This window comes from Molossus molossus, unplaced genomic scaffold (genome assembly GCF_014108415.1).
Source record: "Molossus molossus isolate mMolMol1 unplaced genomic scaffold, mMolMol1.p scaffold_m16_p_21, whole genome shotgun sequence".
In the NCBI taxonomy this organism is placed as follows: Eukaryota; Metazoa; Chordata; class Mammalia; order Chiroptera; family Molossidae; genus Molossus; species Molossus molossus.
Window position 1 is genome coordinate 39,828,508 of NW_023425357.1, and position 13,982 is coordinate 39,842,489.

At 45.8% G+C, this 13,982-nt stretch overlaps 1 protein-coding gene across 1 annotated transcript in view; it reads left to right on the top strand.

Moving 5' to 3' along the window:
* Positions 1–13,982, top strand: part of CDH11 (cadherin 11) — a 149,481-nt gene that overhangs the window by 59,299 nt on the left and 76,200 nt on the right. The window contains exon 2 of the mRNA XM_036275464.1: positions 5,664–5,789. The gene's annotated coding sequence lies outside the window, so the exon portion shown is untranslated. The remainder of the gene's footprint in view (positions 1–5,663; positions 5,790–13,982) is intronic.

The window sequence follows — 13,982 nt, forward strand, 5'->3', positions numbered from 1 at the left end:
GGAAGGAGACGCATGAACTGTGATAATGTGTGTGGACATCTGACCTGATAGGAAACCATTTAGAGTTTTAATATGGTCGCTTTTTTAAAAAATGTAAAGATGGCCATCCTTCTAGAAGGTGGCTTTCATTGAGAAGGGAGTTTCTGTTTGTCCATCTGTACTATTGTTAAATGTTGAGATATTTGTTCATTCACAGCAAGGAGGCCAATAGGTAAAATGAAATAAGATAGAGAAGACGGTAAATGCTCTCAAGCATCTATGACTGTGTGTGCCCTGCTTGATTCGTTTACCCCAGTGATTCTTTCTGAAACTACGATGGACTGCGTGGACGTCCCTGAAACTTTGCCAAAGCTTGGTTATATGTATTTTGTTTTCTTGCCACCTAACAACCACTGTACCTCCCAAAGTTTTAAAAGTAAAATTTCTGGCATTTTAGGGCCAAAATAAAATATACTGTCTTGGAAAAAGGTTTTTTATTTTCCTTTTACTCTAAGAATTGTCAGGTTCTGTTAACAATACAAATAGACTCAATATATTTTTGTGACTTTTATAGTGGGTGTGCTTAGATTTTTTTCCCCCTTAGTCTGAAGTTTTATCTCTTTTTTATTCAGGAGAGTAATCATCATGGTACCATGGAAAGGCAGAGCCTCTGAACAAGAGAAATCTAGATTTGAATTTCCATTCTGCTGCTAATTAGCTTTGTTATCTTGGGCAAGTTATTTAACTTCTCTGAGGTTTACTTTCCTTCTCTTTTAGGAGGTAGGTATGGAATAAAACAAGCTCTTTCCAGGGTGTTGGGGAGACTAATGTTAAAAAATGCATGTAGAAGCACCAGGGCTATATATATATTGGGGGTATATAGTAGGTGGCAAATAAAATGGGTACCTCCAATATTGCCATTGTTAACATGTTCAAGGGGAGAAAGTGGTACTCCATCGTTTGGGGGAGAAATAGGGATACCATGTAGAGTAGCAGGAGGTTTGCTCATATGCTAGATGACTGTTTGTTTATTCATTTCCCAAAGATATTACAAAGGCTGTGAATATTTATTTAGTTCTGCTCCCAATAGCTCTTCTAATAGGGAATTATTTGAGTACAATGAAAGACATTTGTAAATGTGGCTGATAAGACTGCCATTGGACAAGGAGTGTGTTGTTGGACACAAGAATTCTATTGTCCCCGGCTTTAGTTGTCAAGTGCCCGGGGAACTCAGAATTTATGGTGGCAGCACAATGGGCCTTTCAGGGCCCAGCAAAAGAGCTGTGAGATCCTGCTCCCCAGCTTTTCAGGGCTTCTAATCTTTTTATCAGGCCTGGACAATGCCGGATTCAGCTGCTGCCTGAGCCTCCTGACTGTCCATTGGCCATCAGGTATTGTGCGGTAATTACCATGGTGACAATGGACTCTCTCTATGCCAGCCTTCGGGTGCTTTGCAAAAACGGCGAAGGTTGTCATTTCTATTAAATGCCTCTAAAGGCATAGCTTACTTAGAAAAACCACTGAAGAGAAATGAAGATAATCGTGTTGAGAGTGTGATTTAAAGGGCTGCTGTGTCAAATCCATTTGGAGCCCAGAAATTTTTATGGGTGTTTTCTTGTAATTACAGTCAGATGTTGGGTGTCACCCTGCACAGTGTGAGTAGCTGGCCTTGGAGATCCTGCAGGGAGGCGTGAGTGATGGGCAACACTTCACACCCTTGCGGGAGCACAGACCTAAGCTGAGCTGGTGAACTTGGAGACTCAGTTTCCTCATCTGAAAAAGAAATGGTGTGGAAAACACTTATGCATTAATATTAATTATATGATTGCATATAGGGCTTTGTGAATATCAAATATACAATAAAAGGTAAAACGAATGTTTTAAGCATGCCCGATTGAAAAAAAGCAGTCTGTCTTTTTATAATTACATCTCCTGTTATTGAGTGCCTTCTCTGGGTGAGGTATTGCATTGATTGTCACTTTTCATCGCAATAATCTTGCAAAACAGTTATTATCCCCATTTTATGGTGAGTGGACTGAGACTCCGAGAGCTCTTGCTTGCCCACAGTGAGACTGCTTGGAGGAGGCATTTAAGTCCTGTCCTGTCACATTCAATAGCTTACTGCTTCCCCTATTTTAGAAAAGTTTATAATCTATTAGCCTATCTTACAAAATGTGCTTCACCATATTGTTTTGGAACTTTGGTGAAAACAGGAAAGAAAAAACTTGCAGTGGTGATTATTAATTGCATTTGTTCATCCCTTTGACAATATTGACAACATGTGACACCCACAGAAGGACAGGCGCCCGTCTGTAGGGCACCCTGGGTCTCCTGCCCTTCTGCTGCCCAGGTCCTGTCTGCAGAGCGTGGGAAACACAGCGACATCAGCATAGCAATGCGGCGTTTCTCTGCTAGCAGAGATGATGGGCCATCGCTTGACTTTTTGCCTAATAAAAGTTTCCAAAATCTGGCATTTTATTTGTTTACTTAATAGTAACATATGTAATGATCACTTTAGGGAACTTCGTATCAAAATACCTGAAATTCCCTGTTGTGTTGTTATCCCAAAAAGTAAAAATGGTCTGTGGACACGTGCCAGGGGAAAAGGTGTGATTCACCCTGGAAGTGGGTTTCCTTGTGGGTTCTTCAAGCTGGCGGCAAGGGAGGGGCTTGTGAGTGACTCAGTCCAGCTGTGCTCATCCTTGCTCTGTGCTCCTGGGCATGTATCACGTAGCCTCAGTTTCCCTGTCTGTGAAATGGAGCTGCCACTGTCTCCTTGGGATGCGCCTTCCCCTCAGTGGCAGTCCTTTCCTTTGTGACCCTGTCCCTGTTCCCTCACTGTGCAGTCAGTGCCCTGGAGACCCTGAGCCACGTGTCAATGGGGCGTGGGTGGGGCTTTGATGCAGTTCACATATCCTTTCAGCCTGCCACGCCTTCCCCAGGACTAGAACCCAGCAGAAGAAATCTGCCACAAGCCACCTCTGTCCTTCCCTGAGTTTTCTCCTTAGTTTCTGTATGTTTGCCAGTATCTTCTTCATCTCAATTTACAGTCTTGGTTTCACAGTGTTCCTTTTCCCGATCTCTCTGAAATAATATGTGGCATGTAGTGCCTATGCCTCTGAGAAGCTCAGTGCTGTGGGCAGGGTACACGGTGACCGGAGGGTCTGAGAGCAGGCGGTGGCCAGATGGCATGCCAGCCTTGGGAAATGAAGGGAGAGTCCTCAGAGTAGGTTGGGGTGGATGCAGCGATGCTGGATTGTGTGTTTCTGGCTCAGAAGGGAACACAGGACTCTAGGTCTTGGGGACTTGGGGATGTGGGGTGAGGAGGGAAAATGCACATTCCAAGCAGGGACACTATTTAGAAAGGAGAGGTCTGCAGTCCACCCACTCAGCCTTTTAGACTCAGTGAGCTCTTTTCCCCATCAGTTCTACTAAAAGCACAGAAACAACTTAGACATCTTATACTCATTTTTTTGTTTTGCTAAGAAATGTGTCGTGGACCAACATGTTCCAGAGAAGCCACAGCTCCCCTTCCCCAGCGTTCCGCTGTGATCAGAGATCACAGACAGCCCAGAGCTCTTCGTCTTCGCGCGTTTCGGTGAAAGCGCTTTACGGGAACCGTGGTGCAGGGGGGAAGAATGGGAGGGAATGTGGGAGTTCAATTCGTTACCATAGATTTGAGAAGGAAACTTTTAAAAACACACTGGTTGCAGATACAGCCGTGTTATTAACTGGCTGGGAAAGGAAACCAAAAGAAACACAGGCTGTGAAATCTGCCCTGCTGAATTCTGATTGGGTGATACTGGCAGTCCGCCTTGGGCTAGAGTCAGACCCCTGGAACAGAAGGTGAGGTGGGTGTTGCGACATGGAGTGCCACACAGTGGTGAGGCCGATGGCAAAGGCCTGTTCCATTTCTGTTTATAATGTTTTGGTTATTTACTTCTGAGTAACATACTACCCCCAAATGCTTATGAAAGCAATTGATGATCTCTTGTAGTTGACTTGAGTGAACTCATCCAGATGGTTCTTGTTAGGGTCTCCCATCTGTGTAGTCAGATGGCTGGAGTCACATGAAGGTTGTATGGGTTGGATGTCCAAAGTGGCATCTCACTCACCGTCTGGCACCTCAGCTTGGATGCCCAGAATGGCTAGAGTTTCCTGGGCCAATTTGTGCAGCATCTCTGCATGGTCAGCTAAACCCCTCACAGCATGGAGGTCTAGAGTGCTCAGACTTCTGTGGTGGTCGCTGACTTCTCCCAGAGCAAGTTTTCCAAGAGCACCAGACAGGCTGCAAGGTTTCTTATGACTCAGTTCTGAAAGCATACTGTCTCCCTTTCGCCATGTTTTATTGGTTACCTAGGGACAGTTCAGGATCACAGGGAAGGGGACTATACAAGTGCATGAGTATCTGGGGGTATGGCTCATTGGGGACCAGGCATTTTTGGAGACTGGCTACAACCTGTAAAATGAATGCCAAGTGGGGTCCTTCCTCATTCATGTGGCTTCTTCTCCATGGCTCTGTGCATCTGGAAATCACCTCAGTGCTACTCAGTCTTTGATATCCTGGGGATAGCACACAGTAGGGCAGTTTTATTGATCTTGCTTCAGTTACCAAATCAAGGTGTTATGAACAAATTTTAGACTTAATTCACCTGCAGCCCTTTCATGAGGAAGGGCTTTTACTTGCTGTTGCTGTTGTTTTTGTTGTTATTTTTCTGGAGAAGGTATTGCATGGGAGGACCTGTTAGATGGAACCAAGATGAGACAAGGAAGAGTGGATTTGAAAAAAAAATATAAGTAAAGTCAAAGTAAGAAGCTATTGAAGCCCTTAATGCAGGCTGAGTTGATCCCAGAAGGTAGCTGCTCTAGAGATGAAGGACATTGAAGAAATCCTTAATGCTTGTTGTATTGAGGAAGCTATGCCAGCCACCATTGCCTCGCCTTTCAAAGACAGTGGTTGTTCAGGCACTCCATATTCTTCTCATTTGTCCAGCAAATCTACATGGAACAGCTGCTCTGGGCTAGGAGATATGAAGATGAATCAGACGAGAATCCAGGCTGAGCACAGCCCCCACAGACTCCAGAGTGTGGGGGATTGGAGGGAGGAGGAGAAGAGTAGTCCCGATAAAGAATCGCACTCTGTCCGCCCAGTGCTCTGGTCTGCTCGTGTGGGCATGGCATCTCCAGTCACCTCTGCCACCCCTGTCTTCTTTGCCCTTGAGCCTGTCATTCCACAAGGATCTGGCAGCACCAGAAGAGCACTTCTCACTTTAGGAAGGGAGGTATTTGCCTTGGATTCCAATAACCCAAGTGGGTTTTATCAGAAACTGGCTCTGAGACTTTGTATCTCTCCACCAGGCCTGTTGCTAGTTGTCTCGTGAATGCCTATGAGATACATAGCGTATCATAAGACATTGGGTGTATGACTGCTTTTATTGTTTTAATTCAAGCACCGAATGCACACACGGCTAATCGTGCCTTCCTGTGGTGCCTGTGCGGTCACGGCCAGGGATACCCAGTTTGCACACAGTTGTGATGATTGGTTTGCCTCCCTCTTTCCACAGCTGGACTGGTACTTTCTAAGAGAAAAGTCTGTCTTATGCCCATGTGTCATAAAGGGTATCACTTTATTGGTGTCACCTCTAGCTTACTAATGATCTTTCCCTTTTTATTTTTTTTTGTAGTAATCACTATATTTTCAGCTAAGTGACCCTGTGGAAAATCATTCCTGTTGCCATTTGTTGAGTGACCAATCAGATGGGTGGAGTGTGTTACAGAAATTGGCAGCAAGTATCCAATGGGTGAAGAAGGTAAGCTGACCGACGTTACTAAGTGAGCCAAATGTTGCAGTGCACTTGGAGGAGAGGGGATGCCTCCTGGGTCCATCCTTTCACCTGCCTGGGCTTGAACCTTCACCACATTGAACAGAGTCTGAGAGGCAAGTGGGCCTGCTTTCCTGGGCTTTCAGGGATGTGATTATTCATGTTGCTACTGGGCTCTGTTTGCCGAACACCTACTCTGCACCAATACAAGGATGATGGATTTTTTGACTAGAAGATTCAGAGGAGAAGAAGCAACTAGGGAATTATAATTCTTTAGCAGGGACTCAGCTGGATAGTCTGATTAAGATGACTGCCATGTGGCTATTTCCCCCTTTCCTTCTGTTGAAAAGGATTCTTTAAAAATGAACAAGGTGGCTTACATCACAAAAGGAAAAGAGGTTGCTAGCAGTCTGAACCTATTAGACCTCAAAAGACAGACGCTAGACCATAAGCATGAGGGCCAGCTCTGCCAGTCACTGTCTGCGCGCCCTGAGGCAAGTGAGCTCTTTCCTGGGTCACAAGGTAGATGGACCAGGCTTGCAAACAGTTGTTATATTTTAGGGTTCTACGAATCCATTTACCTCCTCTCCTTCTGCTCGGTGGTAATGGGCTATTTTTATGGAATTAGTTATACCAGTGTGACTTGCCACACGTTAGGGTTCTATCTGTGCATAGCTCATTTCCATCTATCTATAGCTCATTTCCACATAGATGTCCAACAGGTACCTTAAATACAGATGCAAAATACAAGTTATGATTTCTTCTTCTACCCCTCACTGTGTGCCATGTTTCAGGGGAGCATCGGAATTCACCCAGGTCAGAAGCAGACGGAAATCCCATCTGCCTCTCAATCCCTTACCTCCTGCAGCAACTTCTTCATGTTGGTTCCCTTTGATTCTACTCTGATTACCTCTGAAATATTGTTACATCTCTCTGTCCCACTCTGCTCCCACTATCCAAGTCCTCTTTTTCCCAGCTACTGCAACTGCCACCTAAAAGAGTCATTTGGCCTCCAAAGTTACTGTTCCCTCGTCAGCTCCAGCATGGTCCATCTTCCCTGTAAGACCCGCACAATGTCCTTAAGCCTAAATGTCATGTTACTTCCCTACTTAATCCCCTTCAATCATAGAGCTCTGAACTCTGTAGCAAACTTCTAGGATCCTGCAAGGATGGGGCCACTGTTCTGCTTTCCAGGTCCACTTTTCAGGCACTCTGCACACCCAGCCTTCACTATGCACATCCGCTCTTGAATCTACCATAAGGCACAACCGTCATTTCCCCAAAGCCCTATACCCTCTCTCCTCACAGGCTAGCTCTTGCTCATTTTGCATCTGAGCTTGGACCCCACTTTCTCTAAGAAGTTCTTTCTGATCCCTGAGACTGAACTCTGGTGTCTGCTAGATAGCACGTCAGTAGTTGGAGACTATACACCATTTATTGCGATTTCCACACTGGGCTATCATTGTCTATTTCGTCTTCTGTCTTCCCAGCTAGATCTGGAGGTTGTTGAGGGCTGAACTTATTTGGAGACCAGCAGGCTCCTTGTTGCAAGCGCAGTATCTCACCCAAAAATAAGCTCTCAGTGAATACTTATTAAACCTATGAATAGAGACCTTAACTATGTTTTGCACACAAAAGGAGGAAGAGTAGGGACTTGTTACCCCAGAGGAAAGTCACAGTGATGGCAGCTGGCAGGTACTAAGTGTGCCAGGTGCATAAGGTCCTTAAAGGTATCACCTCCCTCAGTCCTTGCAAAATCCTGATGTAACAGGTACTGTTAATATCTATGATTTTATAAAGGAGAAAACCAAGTTTTAGAGAAGACGAGTAACTTGCCTATGGCGACATATTGTTTCTTTAATCCATGGACATTTTTATTCTTGGGAAGTCTGACTTTAGCTTATATCTTGTACCACTCTCCTCTTTTACCTTCTCTCTGAATGAATTTGCTACATTATTGACAAAATCATTTCCTCGACACAAGGCCTGAGGCTTTTACTACAGCCCACAAGAGCTGTTGTAACACAGATGGTCATCCTGTAACTGGGTCCCACAAATCTTCGGTGATGTCCCAGGTGTTTTATACTCATATTGTAATGTGGGTCTGTTTTGGGACAAACTTCAATTTGGGGATTCCCCCACCCACTGACCTCTCTCTGGTCAGTGTGTGTGATGGGAATAAACTCACGAATGAAAACACTCTTCAAGAAGCAGAACTGCACTTCCCTCAAATGCACCAGTTTGATTGGGCAATTGTGTGGCCAACTCCTCCCTCTCGCATTAACATATTTTGCACTCATTGGCTCTGAGGCCTGGCTCAGCAGATGAAATGCATCCCCTCTAGGGCTATGCCTAGGAATGGTGAGCATCTCATTTCTGCCAAGTCACATGGGTCTCTTCATCTCATCAGCCCTTTCAAATCCTCAACAGGACATACAGCTGACATTTCCCATTTTTCTAGATAATAGGGACAATTAGAATGAGGTATCAATGAAAGAGTCAGAAGTTAAATAGAAAGTACTTGAGTTTAATTTATCTTCTAGGCAAGCTGCTAGATTTATTTTCCACTTAGAAATTAAGCACAGCCAGTTTTGAAGAGTTCTGTATAGCTTTCATTTCAACGAGAGGAAGGTAAACCATCCTAATGCTTTGTAGGATCCTTAAAGAAAAGCAAAACAACAACAAAAACAAAGCAATGGCCTTTTTATCTTTCAGGATAAGTTTCTTATTTCACAAAGAGGGATTTTATTTGCTGTAAAGGAGAAGGCTTGTTCGTTGATCATACGGTAAGGTTTTGGAAAGAAAAACAAAACAAAACTAACCCACAACTTTGGCTCCAGACTCAAATCCTTGATCCCCGGCCAGCCCGCAGTGCTAGCAGCTCCGGCAGGTGCCCGTGACGTGCCGCACACTCAGGCGGAGATAAAGTACTTTTTCTTTCCTGGAGGGACTTTCAGTCAGGTTGCTTTGTGTAAAGCACTCAAAATCCACCTGGGAAGGGAGAGAGAGATATGGGGGTGGGGAGAAAGAGGAAGACTGAAAAAAGCACTTCAGCCCTCTGGCTGACACCAGGGCAGTTGGTTCCTGGTACACTTCTTCCTTAGGCACCTCATCAGAGCAGGGCAGGAGTTACCTGGGCGGCCACAGAAGAGGACCTTTGATACCTGCGGTGTGCTGGGCTTTCCATAGGGCACTGGGACACAGATAATGAATGACTTGGAGTGAAAAGTATTTGTCCTCATGCTCATGGATAGCATACACACATTGAGGCCCTCCTGAGTGATAGTCCACAGGGGCTGCAGGTCATAAGTTATCCAGTTATCTTTCATTTGCATAAAAGTCAATCCCAAAAACTCTCTAGGTGCCAGCCCCCCCTGGCTCCGCATTGTCCCTGATATTCGGAGCGTTGGCAGCCTGCTTCCCTCGCGCCCGCCATGTCTGTGCATGCACATTCCCTATTTGGGATGTAGGCCACTGTGAAGAAAGAGGCCACGTGTCTGTCTGTAGCTGTTGTCACCAGAATCATAAACAGGCACTCAGTTCACTTGCTGGCTCCTTTGCAGAGCTGCAGTGTGTATGATGTGATGGCCACTACGGCAGTTGGCTGAGGATCACAGGACGCTCTCACGTGCCAGGCGACAGAAATATTCTGCTTTTGTCCAGATTAGTACCTAAGGAAAACCTTCAAAGAACCACAGTGGCAGTTCTTTACCCTGCCTCATTTAACTAACGATGGAAGTGGCAGTGAGGGCTGACGTGAATGAGCATGCCCGTGAGCCAGGCACTCGCTCGAGCTGTACACTCACGGCCTTGTCTGATGGCACCAGAGCTTTGACTAGCCCCTCAGCCATCACAATTCTTTTATGGATGAAGACCCTGAGGTTCAGAGAGGTTGATAAACTTGCCAAGGGCCATGTGATTAACAATGGGCAGAGCCAGGGTCTCCATTCCTCAGCACTGTCTCTTCCAATCCTTTTTTATCTTGCCTTCCAGCCTTACCCAAGTCGGAGGGCAGTTACATTACAGTTCTCTCGGTACAGCCGTGCCCTCAGTCTCCACTGCGGCTGTAAGGAGTGCTGGTGACTTTTGGCTAACTGCAGTATGCAGCTGAATGTACACACTGAGTGAGGAAAACAGAACCCTGGGTGTGTTCCTTATCAACCCTCCTAAGAACCATTCCTATTTTAGCTTTTGGACTAGGTAGTGGAGCTACAATAAGGAACCAAGTGCACACGCACCTGGGAATACAACAGTGAAACTTAAAGCCTTGTCTTCAAAGAGCCCTCTTTGTGATGGAGCCAGGCCAGCAGACAAAGAACCACAGCAAAGGCACAGAGTTTCTTCTAGATGGTTTCCAGGGTCCATAGGAGCACAGCGGGGCTGACTCTGCTAGAGGAAATCAGGTTGGTTTCAGGGAGGGAGTGACCATTGGGTTGAGATGTAAAGCACGAGAAGGAGTTTACTAGGAGCTCAGGAAGGATTTTTCCGGCAAAAGAACAGCATAAAAGTCCTTGAGCCAGTGTTTGTCCTGACTGGGTGGTTTGTTTGTTTTCATTTTTATTATCTTGAATAGGTAAAATAGCTAAATAGATGAAGATAGTTTGAAATTCAAAAGGTGAAAAAAAAGGATGCAGAGAATTAAGTCTCCTTCTTTCCCTATTATCTAGTCCAGAGATTTCCAACTGGTGTGCCATGGCAGACTGGCGTGCCGCAAGGATTTTGATAACATGAAATACCTGACTATTTAGTCGGGCACTGACCTCTTTTCCCTTAGATTATCAAATGAAGAAATAACAACAATCAGCACAACAATAGCCATCCAGAGTAAATGAATCCAAAGTCTATTTTTTTTTTGTCAGATAGGCAAACATATAATATAGTTTTTCATGTGCTGCAGAATTTTAGTAATTAGTTTATGTGTGTCATGAAATAAAAGGGGTTGAAAATCGCTGATCTAGTCCATGTATTTCCTTCTTTGAGGCAACTGCTATTTTTGGTTTTCTGTGTGACCCTCCAGAAATGTCTGGACAGTCACAGCCACACTGCTGCGCACACTGTTCTAGCCGTGATTTTACGAAGAAAACTTCCATTTCTTTCCTTTTTAGTTTTACATGCTCTCTTTTGATGTTAAACTTGAAAAACACTTGAAAAGATTTCAAGCGTGTAGAAAAGTTGCAAAATTAACACAGTGACTTTCAACCTTTCATCTAGTTGCTGATTTTTTCAAAAGCATTTTGGCATGTTCCGTGCAACAATTTGTATGAATTCAGTCTGAACCAGGGTACAGCGTGGTTGTCAGTTACCCGGAGACCTGGCTGAGTCTCCTGTCCCCAGAGCTGCCTTAGTGAGATAGCCCCCATGTACTTGAAACTGAGAACACGTTCCTGTGTGTGACAGTTGCCCTGAGATGCCAGTAGCAGCGAATCCACCCCTGGACAGAGATGGCAGGAGGGGCCCTTCCCAGGGGCTACTTCATAACCACCCTCGTGCTCGAGAGTCTTGCCTGTCTCTCTGAGTGCTCACTCAGTAAGAAGCTGGTGTCATGAGTGAGGCGGGCCAGCTCCCTGAACCTGCTGTCTGGGTCCAGTGGTCCAGGGTGGGAACAGACAGGCTCCCTGTAATCTAATCATTTCATTTCCGACGACCAGTCACTGAGATTGTGTGATTCTTCTGTTCCTCTTGTCAGAGTCCACAGGGCAGCTCAAAGGCTGGTGTAGGATTCCCTCCTTCTAAAGATCAAAGCCCCTGAGCACTGCTCACATTATGGGTGCACTTCCTCCATGCATTACATGGTGAGGAATGGTTTGTGCTCAGCGGGAGAGGGGCTTTGAACAATGACAGGCAGGAAGTAACCCAAGAAGCCAGTGTTGATACGGTTTTCCAGCCAAGTGCCTCTGGGCCCACGAGGATTGTTTTCAGGTGTTCATTCACTCATTCGTTCTCTCATCAAACAACTCCTGAGAGCCTTGCTCTTTCATGCTTTGTGCCAAGACGTGTGCATGCTCTCGGCAGGCAGGGTGCTCAAGGTCTCCGGGTGACGGACACAGCCGTACCTCGCCTGAATGAAGCAGCTGAACCTGAGAGTGGTGGTGTGGTGGAATCTCCAAGGAATGACTTCCTGGCCATTTGTTCCTCCCTTCCTCCCACGTTCAGCACCCTCTGGAGCTGCCCACTCTGCTGAAGCATGTGCACCTGTGACAGAGACCAGTGGAGTTCCCATTTTCATGGTCCTCATATGCCAGCGAGGGGCTCCCCCGACCCCCACCAAATCTACCTGTTTCCTTAAATTGGTTTCACTAGGAAGGTCCAGCTGCTGCCGGAGTATTTCAGCACAAAATCAGGCCAGCTCTCCCCAACCCCATGTGATCCCCGAGCCTTAGAATCACCGTCCTCTGAAGGCTCCTAACCCAAATTACCCTGTGCCCTTTCGGGGACTTGGAGCCCCAGGCAGTTTGAGAGCAGAGAAGGAAAGATAACAAGACACTAAAATTAACTGTCTGCTGAGGACATAGATGGCTGCAGCCAGACACCGGGCAGAAGCCTCCATTTGGAAGCTTTAGAAAAATTGTGGAGGGGCCAATAAGTTCATCTTTTTAAGAGGCTCTGAATTTTAGGATCTAAGCACCATTCCATATGCTATTAAGTTGCCATAGCAACAGTTCTTATACTTTTTCCCCCAAGGAAACATTTTCTTTCTAAATCATCTACATACTTGCAAGGTGTAGTGAGAAGGTACTTCTCTAAATGAATGTCTAACAAGTTTCCTGCAGTGCCGCATTTCTGTCCATCACAGATACTGTTTGGGACATCTCAACACTCCCAATTCCTCTTCAGAATTTCCACTTGAAAAATGGACCCAGGAGGATTGTTATTCATCACCCCTAAACCATTTACGCCGCTCTTTGGGCCAAGAAAGAAAAGGCCTTTGTCGATTGCTTAGTTCTGCCCGTCAAGGGTTTGAGCTGGACCCCATGGCAGCTGGTGCTCAGGGCTGTGGGCGCATAGCCAGTGCCATGCCTCTTCCCCAGGTCTTCTCCACCAGCTGTGGCATGCTCTCTCTAACATCCAAGTGGCACCACATTGCTCCAGTCTAAAACCCCAAGCTTCAGGGCACAGGTCAGTCGCAGGATAAATTGCACAGTCTCCACCTGGCTTCGAAGTCTGATGTATCCCAGCCCCCAATTCCTCTCATCTCCTGAAGCCCCCACTCCATCCTGCCCTTTATTCTCAGTCCATATCATGCTGCTGCTGGTCCCCTCTTGCTTCCCCTGCTCAAGGTTTCCTTCTCTGCCCCCATTTGTCCAGCTCTGCAGAGGAGTCCTTCCCCCAGGTAGGCTGCCCTGACCTGGTGAGAGGCAGGGTGTCACCTCTGCCCCGAGTGCCTCGGCTCCTCAGGCACCTCAGTATGCCTTCATCCTTCATGGGTCCTGGGCACCTTCCCCTTCAAAAGCTCTCTTTCCCAAAAAATAATTAAACACTGTATTTTGTGATTGCTTTGGTATAAAAATAACTATAATTTTCTACCCTAAAAGGTTGATTTTCCTTTTTACTTAAAAAGAAATGAAAACATCCCTGTGTGAGGATGTGGAGAAAGGGAGCTCCGAGGCACAGGCGGTGGGTGCGGCCACTGTGGAAACAGGGCCGAGGTTTTGTAACATTTCAAGTCGGGCCATGGGTCCAGCACTTCACTCTGGGTTCTCAGCCAAGGAAAAAACAACACTAGCTCACAAGGATACCTGTACCCCCAAGTTCATTGCAGCATTATTTACAATATCCAAACCATGGGAGCAACCTATGTGTTCACGAATGGATGAGTGGGTAAAGATAATGTGATATATTATGTAAGAGAGTGTTATTCAGCCGTAAAAAAGAAGGAACTCAGTAAATCTTGTGTTTGCAACAACATGGACAGACCTCGAGGGTGTTAAGCTAAGAGAAATAAGTCAAAATCAGTCAGAGAAAGACAAATACCATATGCTATCATTTATATATGGAATCTTAAAAAGCAACAACACAGCAGTGGACACAGAGTTACAGATCCAGAGAATAGATTGGCGGGTGCCAGAGACGGGGGTGGGAGGAGAGGGGGTGCAAAAAAGGTGGTCAAAGGTACAAGCATCCAGTTGTGACATAAATTCTAGGTGTGTCATGTACAATGTGGTGACTGTGGTTAATAACACT